We start from the raw sequence: 17,378 nt of genomic DNA, 5'->3' as shown, positions 1-17,378 counted from the left end.
ATTGAAAAAATTTCCTCACCTCAAGAATATGCAAGAAAAACTATTGTTTCACTTGCAAAGGCTCCGTCGTCGGATTATTTAAAGAAAAAAAAACAAAATCAAAATTAAGATAGAAAGGAAGGAAAGAATGATTTTTTTTTTTGTAGGGAAAATTGATACTTTCAACTTTTCACTAAAAATATTTTTTGGAAATTTCGATTTTCAAGGAAAATTGATACTTTCAACTTTTCCTCAAAAACCCTTTTTTTTGAAAATTTATTTCTAAGGAAAATTGATACTTTCAACTTTTCCCCAAAAATATTTTTTTTGAAATTTTGATTTTTAAGGAAAATTGATACTTTCAACTTTTCCCCAAAAATATTTTTTTTGGAAATTTATTTTTCTTTTAAGGAAAATTGATACTTTCAACTTTTCCTTAAAAATATATTTTTTTAAATTTATTTCTGAGGAAAATTGATACTTTCAACTTTTCCCCAAAAATATTTTTTGGAAATTTATTTCTAAGGAAAATTGATACTTTCAACTTTTCCCTAAAAATATTTTTTTTTTGAAATTTATTTCTGAGGAAAATTGATACTTTCAACTTTTCCCTAAAAATAGTTTTTTTTGAAATTTATTTCTGAGGAAAATTGATACTTTCAACTTTTCCCCAAAAATATTTTTTGGAAATTTATTTCTAAGGAAAATTGATACTTTCAACTTTTCCCTAAAAATATTTTTTTTTGGAATTTTTTATTTTTATTTAAAGAAAATAAAATAATAAAAAATAAATAAAAATAAATAAGAAGAATATTACATAAATCTAATCTAATAAATAAAAAATAAAGTAAACAAATAAACAAAGAAAGAAAGAAAAAAAAAAAAAAACCTGGAGCGGCTCGGATCGCGGCTCGGCTCGGCTCGGCTCAAGGAAGAGAAAACGGCTTGGGGGGAGCGGCTTGGCGGCTTGGCGTGGCTCGGCTCGGAGGGGGCAGGCACGCGCGGGTCAGAATCGGGTCGACGTTCGGGTCGGGTCGGGTTCGGCAAAACGCGCGGATCCTCTGGTTACTTAAGGCCAAAACGACATCGTTTTGGGAGGGTATAAAAGGTAATCCCTTTCATTTTTTCGGCAGAACGCTTCTCCCTCTCTCTCTCTTTTTCCCTTTTTCTCTCCCTTCTCTCTAAAGACTGAAGAACACCGGTGCTGGATTCTGGAAAATGTCACCGGAATCTAGAAATTTCGTCGGAAGTTGGCCGGAAGATCGCCGGTTTCTGGGATTCTTCGTCGGAAACTGGGCAGGTTGCCAGAAACTTCAATGTTCGTCAGAATTTTCGTCGGAAAATTCAATTTTCACCGGAATTTTCATCGGAATCTGGAAATTTCCCAGAAATTTCCAGAAAAATTTTTTCGCCAAAAATTTCTAAAAATTTTTTCTCACTCCCAAAACACTCCTAAACTTTTCCTAGCTTCCTATACGCCTCCTTTTCTCTCAAATCAGTAGCTTTGCTTACTTTTTCTGTCTGTTTTCATTCTGTTCCAGGAGGTGCTTTATATAGGGATTGATCAGGAGTTTCTGATCAATCCCAATTCCCCTTTGGACGGGAATTCAATCTTTGAATCCAGTCTGGACTCTTCTGATTGAATTCCCACTCCCAGTGGGATTCTTCAACTTTCAATCCTAGCCCTCCAAAATAAAAATCAAAATAAAAAAAAACTAGATAATTAGAGAAGATAAATCAACAGATATTATAGGATAAATAAAATAATAAAAAAAAATATATCAGATATATAATTAGATAAGTAAAAATACAAAAATGAATAAAATAAAAAAGATAAAAAAAAATATATATACATAAATAATAAAATACACATAAATATTAACAAAAAATAAATAAATAAATATATACATATATTAATACATAATAATAATAATAAATAATACAATACATAAAATACAAAAGAAGAAGAAAAGAAAAAAAATACAAGATAAAATTGAATTGGGCTTACCCATTTGGGCCAGGCCCAATTGATCTGGGCCGGACCCAATTGGGTGTCTACATGGATGATATATATTTTTACTACTACTGATAATTAGATAAATGATAAAGATTAAGAAAGTCTAAGTTTTCACTTTTTTGGCATGGGAGTTGATATGTGCACGCCTATGGCTCCCATTCGATGCTCTTACTTATAATTTGATTTGATTTATGTACTTGATTGGATAAGGTGGGTTGATTTTATTGACCTACTTCTTTAAAGTTTTTGTTGCTTTCCACCAAATACTTATACTTGATTGGATAAGGTGGGTTGTTTTCTCAACCAAAATTAGAATTTAGAAAATTTATTCTGATGATTTTTGTTATGATTCCTAGTTCATGGTACCCTTTCCCCTCTCTTTATACTCATCCTTAGGAAGCTAGAAAGTTTCCTCTATCCTTGGAATTCTTTTGTTCATGACATATTCTGTTCCCATCATATGGCCTTTGTCATGGCTTTTGTTTGTAGGTAGCTAACGACTAGGAGTCTTCTGTGATTAAGGGTTCTTTGAAATGGAAAGATATTATTATTCCTGTTAAGGTTGTTCCTGAATTAAGATATAAGTTTCGAAAAAATCTTTGGTTGTATTATAAAAAAATTAATAAATTTTCTCATAAGGGATATACCTAACTTTTTGAACCAAAATTAGTAATCAATTGTCTAATAGTAAATCCTTATCAGGATGATGAAGATGATTTATTAATGGTCTTAGTCTTTCATCCAATGATTTTATATGGTTCATGTTTGTTTTGAAATTTTTGATCAAATTTCATGTGAGGGTGAGGTGGAAGGGTGCATATTTCGTTTCACGACATATACTTGCAATTCATGTAAAGAAAAAAAAAAGGCATGTTTTTTCCTTTTTTTGTGGCTAAGTTAGACTTTGTTTTCATATGGGTATTAATAGAAAAAAAATTTTTTAACCTATTTCTATATACCAAATGAAGCTGATTTGAGTGATTCTAAAAATTGAACTGAAAAGGATAAGAAGACAAGTTAATTACTATTTTTGAAATTGTGAGGCAACTAATGCCAAAAAAGGGGTTCAGGTGGTTAGATTGCGGTTGCACATTTCCACTGACATAACTCCACATTTATTATTTTTAGTTGTTTTTAGATTTATAGGATTTTTTAGGATTTGCACTTTCCATTATATATATAAATATAAATATATATGTCTTGTAGTCTATTTCTTATTTTGTTGCTATTTTATCAATCAGTTAATGGTATCAACAACACTTTTTTTATCTTCTTTCTGTGCCTATCAAAGTGGTGTAGACACTGAATTTTGTCTGAAACATTTTTTTAATATGGTTTACCTAAACCCATTTGCGAACATGGGTTGGAACCATTAATTTATGATCATTACGTAAACCATTTGGAGACCTAATTATAAGCCTAAACAAAGCTCATTTGAAGCTCATAAGAAAGCCCACTTTAAGAGCCTATAAAATGCATCGGTAATTAGGCCTATAATAAACAAAGGAAAAGGAGACCCATAGGGTTGCTATCAAACTCTTTTGTATGAGATTTATATGGAGACTACCTTTTCACGTGGATGCATAAAAAATAAAGAATAAATGAAATGATTACGCATCAAAGTCAACTCAAGTCAAATTCGATCAAACTTGATCAATAAAGTTAAAATTAGTTAAAAAAAAGTCAAATTTGTACAAAAGTTGGGCAAAATGGATAAAACTTAGGTTAATTCTCAAAATCCACAACCTAATTAGAATCAATGTGGTTTAAAGTTAAAATTGATGTTTTTTAAAGCACAAAATTTGTATTGCATTTGGGGAAGTATAAAATTACTAAAATGCCTTTTAGGAGGATTTTCATAATTTGAATTTTTTTAGGTTAGTTTTTTTATTAAACTTTTCAAATCTCAATTTCATAATATTTCATGATTTGTTGTGCATTTGAAATCATAACAGTATCCCTGAAAGTATGAAATTATGAAATTACTCTTTTGGGGTTATTTTCTAATCTAGCCTTCCTGAGTTCAGATTTTCACAAAACCTTTTAGATCTCAATTTCATAATATTTCATGATTTTTGGTGCATCTGAAATCACAACAGTACTTTAAGATGTGTGAAATTACCAAAATACCCCTTAAGAGATTTTCATAATTTGACCTTCTCGAACTTGGATTTTCACGAAACTTTTCATATCTCAATTTTATAATATTTCATGATTTTTGATACTTTAAAATCCTAAAAATGAGCATAAGAAAATTGATTTCTAAGAAAATGGCCTAAATACCAAAAACTTTATACTAAGGGTAAAATAGTTTTTTCATTTGGTTTAGGGATTATAAAAATCAAATTTCAGTGAATAATATGGACCAATAGATCTCATTTTGAATTTTGATCTAGTGGTTAAAGTTTGCTCCTTTAAAAAAAAGAAAAAATTTTGGCCCTTAGATGAGATTTGATCTAAAGGCTTATATTTAATCTTTTAAAGATATTTTATTGACTTTCTTTTTTACAAGAAAAAAAGATGCTAAAAGAAAAAAAAGAGGACCAGTTTTTTGAGTTTAAGAAGAGAGGAAGCCAAAAGAAAAAGCCATTTAAAACAATAAGAAGGCTAAAAAAAAAAAAGGAAGGAAGGAACTACCATAAAGCTTAGAGCTTTACCATATTCAGGTTTGTTAGATATTTATTGGCATGAGTTGTTGTCTACTAGCTTTATTGTCCATAGAGCTTTAAAACTTCATCGCCCACAAAGCTTTTAATCCTATTTCCCTTTCTTACATGATAGCTTATGAAAAAATTTTAAGCTAGCCTACAATTCCAAGGCCCTTACCTCCCATATTTTTCTTTAGGTTGTATGCAAAAGGCAGAGAAAACTCAAAACAAGACATGATTTCAACGTTCCATGATTCATGTTTCATCACCTAGGCTTTATAGGTTAATAAATTTATCGCTTTCATGTTTTTTTTTAAGTTCAATTTAAGCTTAATAATAATAAAAAAAAGGTCTTATCGTGAAGAAAGCTTAAAGCTTTCATACTTTTTCCTACATGGTAAAGAAAGCTTGAAAATGACATGAGCTTAATAATAAAAAAAAAAGTTTCCATCGTGAAGAAAGCTTAAAACTTTCATACTTTTTTCCTACATGATAAAGATAGCTTAAAAATGACATGATTTCAAGGTTCCATCATTGATGTTTTATAACTTAGGCTTTATAGGTTAATAAATGTTATAGTATATTTATCTTTTATATATTATATGTTTTTTTCCTTTCTTCATGTTATTAAGTTTATTGGCATGAATTGTTGTATACTAGCTTTATTATCCATAGAGCTTTGAAACTTCACCACCCACAAAGCTTTTAAGCCTATTCCCTCTCTTACACGGTAGCTTATGAAAAAATTTTAAGCTAGCCTACAATTCCAGAGCCCTCACCTCCCATATTTTTCTTTAAGTCATATGCAAAAGGGAGAGAAAACTCAAAACAAGACATGATTTCAATGTTCCATCATTCATGTTTCATAGCCTAGGCTTTATAGGTTAATAAATTCATCTCTTTCATGTTTTTTTTAAGTTCAATTTAAGCTTAATAATAATAATAATAAAAAGGTCTTATTGTGAAGAAAGCTTAAAGCTTTCATATTTTTTCCTACATGGTAAAGTAAGCTTGAAAATGACATGAGCTTAATAATAATAAAAAAAGTTTCCATCGTGAAGAAAGCTTAAAACTTTCATACTTTTTTCCTACATGGTAAAGAAAGCTTAAAAATGACATGATTTCAACGTTCCATCATAAATGTTTTATAGCTTAGGCTTTATAGGTTAATAAATGTTGTAGTATATTTATCTTTTATATATTATATGTTTTTTTTCCTTTCTTCATATTATTAAGTTTAAGTTAAGCATAAATTTTATATATTATGTTTTGTGTGGTTTGAATCTATATGTTAAATTTAATTCCATGCAATTTATTATGTAAATTATTTTTTATTCAATTTATTTTTTATGCACACTAGTTTCATGTAAAATATATATATATATATATATATAATAGTAATAATATTAAGAGCAATATTAATAATAATAAATTTTACCAAAAAAAAAAAAGAAATGTATGAAATTTTTTTATTAATTTCCAGAAGAATTATAAAAATGAGTTTACTCCGAAAGTTTGCTTAAATGTTAGAGATTTTTAGAGAGGTTCATAATTTCTTAAAGTTTAAACTAAACCTACCAAAAACCCCAAACTCGTTTTAAATTTTTAAGAATTTGTATGAAAACTTTTTATGAAATAATTTATTTCCGAATGCTGCTTAGATGTTAGGGTATTTAGGAAATTTTATTTCATTAAGAATTTTCATTCATTTCTACAACTCAAAATAAATTTGTTTTGTTAAAAAAATAAATTTAAAAATAATAAATAATAAAAGTAATAGGACATGATTTTAAATATAAAAAGTTACACCCAACTCTACCTAGATGATGAAGAGTCGAAGTGGTTTTTTTATATTTAAAAACCTAATTCTTAAATTCATATTTATCATTATTTGCATATAACTCATTTTTTAGAATAATATGTACATTCATAATTCATATATATGTTTGTTGATGTTTAATATTAATTATATTATTCATTTTTTTTACTGCATAAAAGGTTTTCTTAAAATTTTTTAGTTTTGAACAAATAAAATTAAAATAATATTTAGTGAAATATAATTGTTGATACTCTGTTTAGATGTTGAAGAGTCATCAATGATTATTATTTACAAAGAGTATTATTTTACTATTTTAGAAGGAATGTTATGATAAATCTTCACTGGAAAAACTATTTTTGAATTTTGCCTTTATGTCAGAAACTTTGAAAGTATCTCTTTAATTTGAAGATTTTCATAATATTTCTAAATAAATATTTTTTTTAAACTAATTTTATTTCTTAAGAGCAAAGGAAATTATAATTAAATTTCATATAAAAAACCATTTTTACCTAGAATTACAAATAATGCATAATTAATTGATACCAATTTTGTGGGTATTGTAAATGTGCTAATTTTTTTTCACACGTAACCGATTCTCAAACTCAATCTATTTTCATAGATCAAAATTATTTTTTTAATAAAGCTTTAAACTCGTTTTATTATTTTATTAATAGATAAAATTTTTGGGTGGCCAATCACATCCTAAAAAAGATTGATTGTGACTCTCATGTTTTTCATGATTTTTAAATTTTTACATATAATGATTGAGTCTCCGAACCGATATGTTACAACAAACGGGTCATTGAAATTTTCTATCTGATTCTAATCTCTTTGCTTTGCTTTGCTATGCTCTACTCTATTCTAGCACCAAAGAAACATGGTCCTATTTTATTCTCCTGGTTCTGTATGACTTTATCTCATTAAAAAACTACTTTTGTTTATGGCGCATAACAGGCAAAAATCGAAGGTTGTTTTGCAAGCTTTCAAGGCTGTTAAATAAGCTGATTTTGAGCCAAATTTGAGCTGCATTGGATGACATATAAATACACTTGAACTATTGATTTTATAAGGCAGGAAAAAGAAGGAAAAGGTTGGTTTAAGTTGCGGTTTTCATGGGCTGTTTACAAGCTGTTTTCGGTTCCATAAAAGCCAAGCAAGTTTCGGGTTTTTTTATGGGCTACATGACAAAGCAAGCTGCTGGATATTTATTGAGGCAAAATCAAGGCTGCATAGAAGTTTAGTTGCTACGTGGAGACATTACAAATTAAATTTGAATTTCTAAATCTAGGAGGAGGGGGCATGATAAGGGATAAGAAGTTTGCATGGGAATTAATTTACGTTTGTACGAGGGCTAGATTAATTGATGCATAAATAGTTCAAGTTGGAATTGAACTCTTAAATTCCAGTTAATGTGAATGAGGACTGTATAAGAAATTATGTGGCTGCATCAAGTTGAATTGAAAGTCCTACTCATAAGTTGGCATGATGAATAAAGGCCAAGAATACATAAGATGACATTCACTTGCTACCATGAAGGATAAGAAGCTGCCACCTTTTTTTTTTTTTATGAAGATGCTGCACCGAATGGAACAAGTGGGATTTTAATTTGACAATAATAGAAGCAAGCAGCTGACTTGGTATTAACTGTTCTTAGAGTTCAAAACCGAAATTGGATAGACTATATGCCTGAGTTAATCCGAAGTGAGTATGACTCGAAGTGTAAAAGCTTGAGACAGCTGAAGTCAAGGGTAGAGATCTGGTTCAAGTAAAATTGACAAGACTCGAGCTATTATCAAGGATTTGCACTCAAGAATTAGAGTTGCAATCCACAGAATTCACTCAATATCAAAAACAATTAAGGATTTACGGGACAATGATCAACTTGAGGGATTGATTGAAGGGTATGTTTGTATTAATGCTTTTCCTCCAACAATTATATTCCCATCGTATAAGTACAGTAAGAAACTATGTGTCATATGCTATGCTTTATTTTCTTAAAATAACCAAAAGGTTCCCTAATGAGTGCAGAAGATGTTTCTTGTGTTATGAGCATTGCGGTATTTTGTTGAAATGTCATATGTCTTAATTTTCATTTTTTTACCATGGAAATTAAACATATTAATCCAAATTACAAAAATCCAACAATACCGTTTAGTGAGTCAATCATGTGTAACTATCTTACAACAACCATCGTTTCCATTTCAGGTGATTGTAATGCAAGGGGCTGGGCATGCATTTGATTTGATGTCTCTTGGCACATGCTTGCCAGTTTATCATGTGAAGGTTCTAATAATTGGAGTATTTTAAATTTTATTAAATTTTTGGTTAATGTACTAAAATAATTTGAGTACTATTGTATTAAATTTTATATTACATGTATATGGAATAAATTATGTGTTTAGATATTATATTATTTATAATATTCAGTTTATGAATTTAGATTTGTTTTTATTTCTTTTAATAATTTTTTATTTAATTATAGTAGTAAATATTAAAAGAAATTTTAAAAAGTCAAATTTCTAATTTAGTGACATTTGTAGTGAAAAATGCTATTAAATTTAGTTGCATTTGTAGTAAAAAATGCTACTAAATTTAGTGGCATTTTTGCATACAAATGATGTTAAAGTAATGAAATTAGTGGCATTTGTGGACAAAAACATTGTTATTTTTTATGGCGTTTGTGCGTAAAAACGCTGCTATTTTCCTCAACACAAGTATAACTGACACTTTTAGCGATGTTTATGACAAATGCCACAAATCATTTAGCGACATTTATGAAAAAAACCGCACTAAAGACCTATTCCTTGTAGTGTTTCTCTCTCTAAATCCTCTCCCACCAAACATTTGGCCATTATAAACTAGAATCTCGAGACGATTGCTTGTCAGTTTGTCATTGTTGCTATCAGTTGCTGGACACTAGTGCTGAAACATTCCAAATTTGACTAAAGATTTCCTAGTTGTCTGTTTTTTTCCTTTTTCCTACTAGTTTTAACAAAACAAACGTAGAAAACCCTAGATCTAAAATCCAATCCTAAACCTATCAACACCCTTTTTCTCTATATTCTACCAATGAATCACCTCTTTCTTCCACTATGTGATTGTTTGCCCCTAGGTCTTCTCTCATTTGAATTGATCCCTCAAACAACTACCTCATGTTAAAAACATACTACATTGAAAGTTTCTTATTATGAATCTTGTTTTTGTCCTTTTGTATAGGATTCATGTGTATTTTCCTAGATTTGATTGTGCTAATTGTTTTATGTAATGGTTTGATTCTGTATGATTGAGGGTTGGTTGTTGGATTCATGGGTTCTCAATTGTGATTGGGTTTCTATGACAAGTTTAGGTATTAAGGATAATTGTGTGCTTGGTTCTTTGGGTTGATTGTTGCTTTGGTCATTTTAGGTATATGGTTATGTTTTGTTGGCCTTTTATCTATTGATGGTGGTGCTAGCTCAAGCTTGGGAAAGCTATGGAAAAGTTGGTTTTCGTAGGCTTGGTTTTTGCCTTTGATTATTGTTGAATTGTGTTTGATTGTTGGAATCATATTACTTGCATTCTTGGTTTAGCCGAACAAAAACAAAAAATTGTTCTTGAGAACTTAATAATTCTTGCTACAATTTTTTTTTTGTAATTTCCAACTTTTTCCGCCCTTCCCTCTATTGAGTATTATTGGTTAAATAAAAGGAAGTCCCAATTCAAGAAAAATTCTAAATAAATAACTTCTTATTCCAAAAATTTCCAACCAAATAATCTTTCAGATTTTTCTTGAAAAATTTGCCTTTACTATTTTTCTTTTTAAATTTTTTTTATTTTTTGATCTTTTAAAAATAAATATAATAACTATAAAAGCAAAATAGATAAATAAATACAAATGGAAAAAAGACCAAAGACATAAAATAAATAAGAAACAAAAGAAAATTGATCAAACACAATCCCTAAGACTCAAAATCGAAAATGTTTCAAAAGATCTTGAACAAAATGGGGTATATACAACTACCCTTATTTATGTATTTCTTATGAAACATTAATTATGCAAATACATAGGCACCCAATATGTCTAGTTCTGACTTAAAATAAAAATTCAAAGATTCTCATTTGAAATAAAATTTTACAAATTAACTATAAGCAAAAATTTTAAAGATTCACAACTGAAAATTCAAGGGTTTACAATTTGAATATCAAAATTTGCAATTTGAAATATTTTTATATTCGCAATTTAAATTCAAAAATTCATAAATAAATTAAAAGATTTGCAATGAAATTTAAACATTTGCAAATAAATTCAAATTCTGCAATTAAAAATAAAAAATTTGCAAATAAGTTCAAAATTTTGCAAAAGTTCAAAAATTTGCAAAAGAAGTCAAATATTTGCAAAAGAATTTCAAAAATTCAAAAAAAAGTTCAAAAAATTGCAAAGGAGTTCAAAAATTTGCAAATAAATTTTAAACATGTATATTTAAAATTCAAAGATTCACATTTGAAAAATTTTAGAGATTCACATCTAAAATTCAAAGATTTACATTTAAAAATTTTGGAGATTCACAACTAAAATTCAAAGATTTGTATTTAAAAAATTTTATAGATTCACATATAAAATTCAAAAGTTAGCATTTAAAACAATTTTAGTGGTTTACATCCACAATTCAAAGGTTTGCATTTGAAAAAATTTAGAGATTTATATCTAAAATTCTAAAATTCATAATTGATACCCAAAGGTTTTTAGAGATTATGTCCTAAAGTCTTACAAATCATTCTTATCGTTGAAAAACTCCTCCTACAAAACTCCACAACTTTAAAATGAAAGCCATAACATTTCCTTTTCATGTGCCAAATTTGTTGGGCTTAAATCTTATCACATACAAGCTAAACTAGCTTAAATCTTATCACGTCAAAAATTCACAACAAATTTCTATCTCTTTATTTGGAAGAACTCTTCTTGTTTTCCTTTTCTCCTTGACAAACTCTTTTCTCTTTTATATTCAAAGTTTATAAAATAGATAAATGCAATAAAAATGCCTTGTATCAAAAATTGATATGAATGTAAATGTCTCTTTACCAATGCAAATGCTTTCCATCAAAATACAAATGCAAATGTCCATTTAGCTATTCTTTGACCAAAATCCATAATTCTTCTCATTTTTTTTAATATTCATATCTTAATTATCAAATGCAATAATGCAAATACTTGTAACTGAATACTACAAAAGTGCGAATGCTTCCAACTATCATCATGTCCAAGTCTGAGAACTCGATTATTAGATATAGAAATATGGAATCATCCTTAATCTTTTTTTTTTATCTAGGTGTGGTTGGCCACCTAAATGAATCTATCATTTTTAAGGTTATTCTAAACTTAACTAAGGGACCCTAAAAAGAATAGACTTTTATCTACATCAATAGAAATATGTTCAGGAGTATGTGTAAAAAAGGTTTTAACATTCCCTCAAAGCCCAAAAATTGGTTCCAAATTAGTTTATGTCATCTTGTCTAAGCCTTAATTAAAATGGTGTTTAGTACTTACTTTCTTTAATTTTGATATTTAAATATTGGAAACAAATTTTTAGGTTTTAGCAAAAAAGAAAATTTTCTTACCTTAAGAGTATTCAAGAAAGATACGTTGTTTTCTTAAAATGTCTTTTTTTATTAGATTTATTAAATATCTTATGACAAAGAATTTATTCCCTTTATTTATTTACAAAATAATTTTATACAAAAATAGTATAAAAATATCATGAAAAAATATTATAAAATATCATGCAAAAATATCATAATAAAATCATGTAATAATATTATAATATCATTTGATCAAAAAATTTGAACCTCCAAATTGTTTCTTCTTTCATTTACAGGCCTTAGGGATCAATATTTTTTTAGGCTTCTTTCATCATTCTTACTTCATCTTTAATCTGCCTTAATCACTTTGAACTATCTTATCAAAATAATACTAGGATCTTTCATATCATCATCAACCATTTATCCATTCATCATCATTCCAATTCTATGAAAAATGTGATCCATGACACTTCCATGATTCATTATGGGAAAGCAAAAAATGGTGAATGACAAGAAAAATCAAAGAATAGATATTCATTATAAGAATAAGTCCAACAACGAACAAATAGGCAAAAGAATAATTTCAAAGTAAATCACCAAGATAAATGTTTGGAAAGGTTCAAAATATCTAAGATAATGAAATTTTGAATAATTCTAAACAAATTAATTTAAATTCTTTTTCAAAAACTCATTCCATTTGTGTTCTTAATATTTTGAGCTCATCAATCCAAATGTTGTCCCTACTTCATAGGATCCTCAAATGATATTACTTTTCATGCATTAAAGCTGTTTTTCAAGTTTTCAGCTAAAGCTTCCTTTTTTACTTAAACTACCATTTTAGGTTTTAGATTAAGTTTGCCTTTTTCTTTTTTTTTTCCTTTTTAAAAAAGTTTTTACACATTTTTCTTATACTTTTTTTTCTTTTCCTTTTCATTCATCATTGACATCTCCATTAAAATCCCAATCAATCTCATTGTCTTTTAATAACATCGCAAGCATGCTTTAGTTCAATATATGATTTTTCAATTTGAGTCTTCACATTTGATCAAAATGGACTTTTAAGGTATGTAATGGAGGCTAAGGTAAGGAGTTATGAAAAAATGAATAAAATAGGTCTAAAATTCTTATTTAAAGGGTTATAAATCAAAGGATTATTTCTCATTATGTGAAGTACCTTGGCATTTTGCCTCATCCCTCATCTTATCTTTTTTTTTGGCACTCTTTTATCATTTTCTTTTTCGAGAAGGATTCAAACACAAAGGCTATACCCTTGAGATCATTCGAGACCTTCACCATTCACTTTCTCTTTTTAAGAATAAGTCTTTTTTCAAAACTTGCCCCCTAGTGTGGAAGGTAATCCTTGGTGGGTTTTTTTAAGATCATAATAGGCTTAAAGGGGTGACAAATAGATAATTTTATTCTTTGCGTGAAAGGTAAAAGAAAAAGGGTCATTACTCATTTCAAACATGAATATTCTTATTAAAGAAATTTATTGAATAAAAACAAGCTCGTGAATAAACCATCATAAAAGGCCACATGTTACATTGCTTATGTATTCTAATTAGTGAAACTTTATGCTAGCTTTATTTTATAAAATTTGTTTTCTTTTAGCTTCAGTGATCCTAACAAATCAAGAATCTCAAATCATTAATGTCACCAAATGAATGATACTTTCAAAATCGAATCATGATTTATTATTATGATTATCTAAACATTCTTTATTTGGAATATGGGAATGGGTGAATATGAAAGGATATATAAAAACAAAGGAATCAAAAAGAAAATGCGTTGAAAATGCATTTGTCATTTTACTAAAATGATGAAAGATATATAAAAGACCAACACATAGAAGAACTTTCAAATGTTCATAAAGACTTGCATTATTTTTTAAAATTCCTAAAGTAACAGATAGTCATAAGAGCCTGTTAAAAATTATGCCCCATGTGTGCTTAAGCAAATGGTTTTTAGTAATAATTAGCCTTGCTTTTCGATTGAAATTCACCAAACTAGTTTTGACCAAAATTTGCACTTTGTGCTTGTTAGTAAGGCAACCTTTTATGGATTAGCCCACGTTCTTATTATGATAATCATATGTGGAATTAGCATCATATTATTTGAGATAAGGTGACTTCAGAGGTTTTAAATGAATTGGTGATACTAGGTTATTTTAACTAATTTTGGGAATAGCTCAATATATGTAATAAGGATGGGATCAATATAGGCTTTGTTTTGGTTGTTTCAAGGTCTTTTTAGACCATTTGGCTAGTTATTAGGCCTTGAAACTGGTCTTGCAACTGATGTAGTCGTAGGGCTAAACATACATGTGGATGTTTAGGGATGAAAAGTTGGCTAAAAAATCGACTAAGGCATAGGTTGATGTGGATAATAGGTTATTGCTACATGGGCTTGGTGTATTGAGGGATAATAATGTGTGGTAAAACTTTCAAATTGATGCCTCTCATAAATTACAACTTAAGCATCTCCTTCATTTTCTTTAATGTAGCACCTTTCTTTGCCTTAGTTATATCACCATTTTCAAGCTTGCCATTCTTGTTTGCATTTACTATTATCTCTTGAAAAATCACCATGTTAGCAAAGTTCTTAGTAGCATTTCCAATCATTCTTTCATAATATAGAGTTTTGATGTTATTGACAAAAAGAACTATAATCTATTTTTTTATTGAGTGATGGTTGGACTTGGGCAACAACATCCTTTCAACTTTAGAAATATTTTTTAAAACTCTTAGTAATTTTTTTTTCCATGTTTTGAAAAGATAGATGGTTTGGAGCCATTCGTATTGTGTGATGAATGCTATTACTAATTCCTTTTGGTAATGGATGCTAGTTTTATCTAATTAGACATACCATCTTATGATAGAACCAGTGAGGCTATCTTAAAAAACATAGATGAACAACTTTTCATCAAATGTATGTGTAGCCATCTTGTGATAGTACACAGTGACATGTGTTATTACATATTTGGTTCCATCATATTTTTCAAATTCAGACACTTTGAATTTGGGTGGAATCACCACATCAGAAACTAGGCACAGTCCAACAACATCCATCAAACCTTGAAATCCTCTTAATAGCTCGAAGCCTTTTCTCTATGAGATCCATTTTTTGTTGAGATTCTAGGTTTTCTTTGGTTTTTGATGCATCCATTTTTAACTTTTCTTACTCTTTTAGGTCATCTAAATTAAGAACTTGTGTTGGATCAAATGCTTTCATATAAGGAATAAGAGTGATATCTCTTTAAAAGTGAGCTTAGGCCATTGCTGAAGACATGGTAGAATACAAATAAGGATATCCTCTAGTGAATAGTATTTGTTGATGTGCCCTTTGAGATGTTTAAGCTTGATATGGGTTGAAACCAGGTAGGTATAGTGGATCATAAGCAATTTTATTTTGGACAACAACATTTTCAACCACTACTTTCCCTTTATTTAGATTTTTCAGTAATTTAGCTATGTGTTCTAATTGCCCCTTTTTCCATCTTTTAGATGCAAAGAGCTTGTTCTTCTACCATAATTCTAGGTTGATACTGAGTGTTGCATCATTTTAGATTATTTGAAGATTAAGCATCGTCAAACCTTTATAACCCCAATTAGGGCACCATATTATGAATGCATGCAAAACAAAAATTTGTAAAATCATCCTAACACCTTAGAGAAGTTTCTCTTTAAGAATAATAGAGTGAATATGCATAAATGAGTATAATGCAAAATAATATTTAACAAAAATTCTTTTATGATGATGCAAATGCATAAATATACAATTAAAAAAATGTGTTAATATATACAAGGTATACAAAAACAAAGAAAGAAAACATTTTTTACAAGAGATAAAAGTCCCTTCATGTGTTCTATTTTAAGTTTTTTTTAACAAAAAGAATAGCGAGGCTTAACAAGCTGGGTTTAGGGGTTTTGACAATCTAAAGGCCCCTAAATTGCTCTTCACATCATTTTTCATTATAGATTAGTAAGGTACCCCATTCCTCACCCATTATAGGCTTAAATAGAAAGAGTTTAATTTGAGTGGGAGTCTTTCACTAGCTTATATAGAGGTTATCAGCTCATAATATTTTAGGTATTCGCTCTCTCCTAATAAAGGATAAAGCTTGGGTTTAGAACTTATGTATGAATATGCATATGTAGTGTGTATGAAGGAACAAATAAACCCTTTAACATTTTATAACGAATCCAAATCTCACATGCCTTAATTAAATGCTATACAAAAGATACAAAAAATAAACAAATGGTTTATTAAGCATAAAAAAAAATAAATAAATAAGCAAAATAAAAAACCATCAAAATCAAGGCTTACGATAACCTATGACTAACAACTAATTTGACTTTCCAAATGTCCCAAGCATAGTTGCTAAACTATCATAATGTTTAAGTATGAGAACTTAATCATTAGACATAAAAGTATGGGGTTGCCGCCAATATATATATATATATATATATTATCTAGATGTGATTGGCAACCTAAATGAATATACCATTTTAAAGTCATCCTAAGCTTAACTAAGGGACCCTAAAAAGAGTAGATTTTGGTCTACATCAACAAAACTAGGTTTGAGAGTTGGTTATGTGTAAGGAAGGTTTTAGCACTTCCTCAACATTCAAAAATTGATACCAAATTAGTCTTATGTCATCTTGTCTAAGTCTTAATTAAAATGGTTTTTATTACTTATTTTTTTTTAATTTCGATATTTAAATATTGAAAAAAAAGTCTTTAGGCTTTACCAAAAAAAATTTTTTTTTCACTTCAAAAGTATTAAAGAAAGAAATGTATCCACTTAAAAAGGCTTCACCATTGTAGGTTTTAAATATCTTATGACAAAGAATTTTGTTCCTTTTTATTTATTTTACAAAATAATGTCATACAAAAATATTATAAAAAAATCATAAAAAATTAGACAATATTATGCAAAAAAATCATAATAAAATCATACAATAATATTATAATAAAAATATCATAATAAAATCATGCAATAATACCAAAATAAAAATAATGCAAATATATATAAAATAAATCATGCAAAAATAACTCATAGCATAAAAATTCATGCCAAAGTTTTCCTTTTTTTCTTTTTTTTCTTTTTTCATTGTTTCAAATTAAATCAAAATAAAAATAAGCGAATAAAAAAAATTAAAAAAGGAAAAAAAATAAAAGACAAAAAAATAAAAAATAGAAAAAAAATCACTAAAAAAAAATACTTGCAGTATAAGTCGTGTAGGGCTTGAACGATGCGCAAGTCCTTTTAAGTGGAGGTGCAAATCAATGATTTTTTTAAAACTAAATGACATTGTTTGGTGTAGGTATTTAAGCCAAAAATAAGATTTTTTTGGCT

The sequence above is a fragment of the Durio zibethinus genome, chromosome 17 (genome assembly GCF_047325235.1).
Source record: "Durio zibethinus cultivar Kanyao isolate XHJ-2024 chromosome 17, ASM4732523v1, whole genome shotgun sequence".
Lineage (NCBI taxonomy): Eukaryota > Viridiplantae > Streptophyta > Magnoliopsida > Malvales > Malvaceae > Durio > Durio zibethinus.
Note: the sequence above shows the minus strand (reverse complement) of the source record.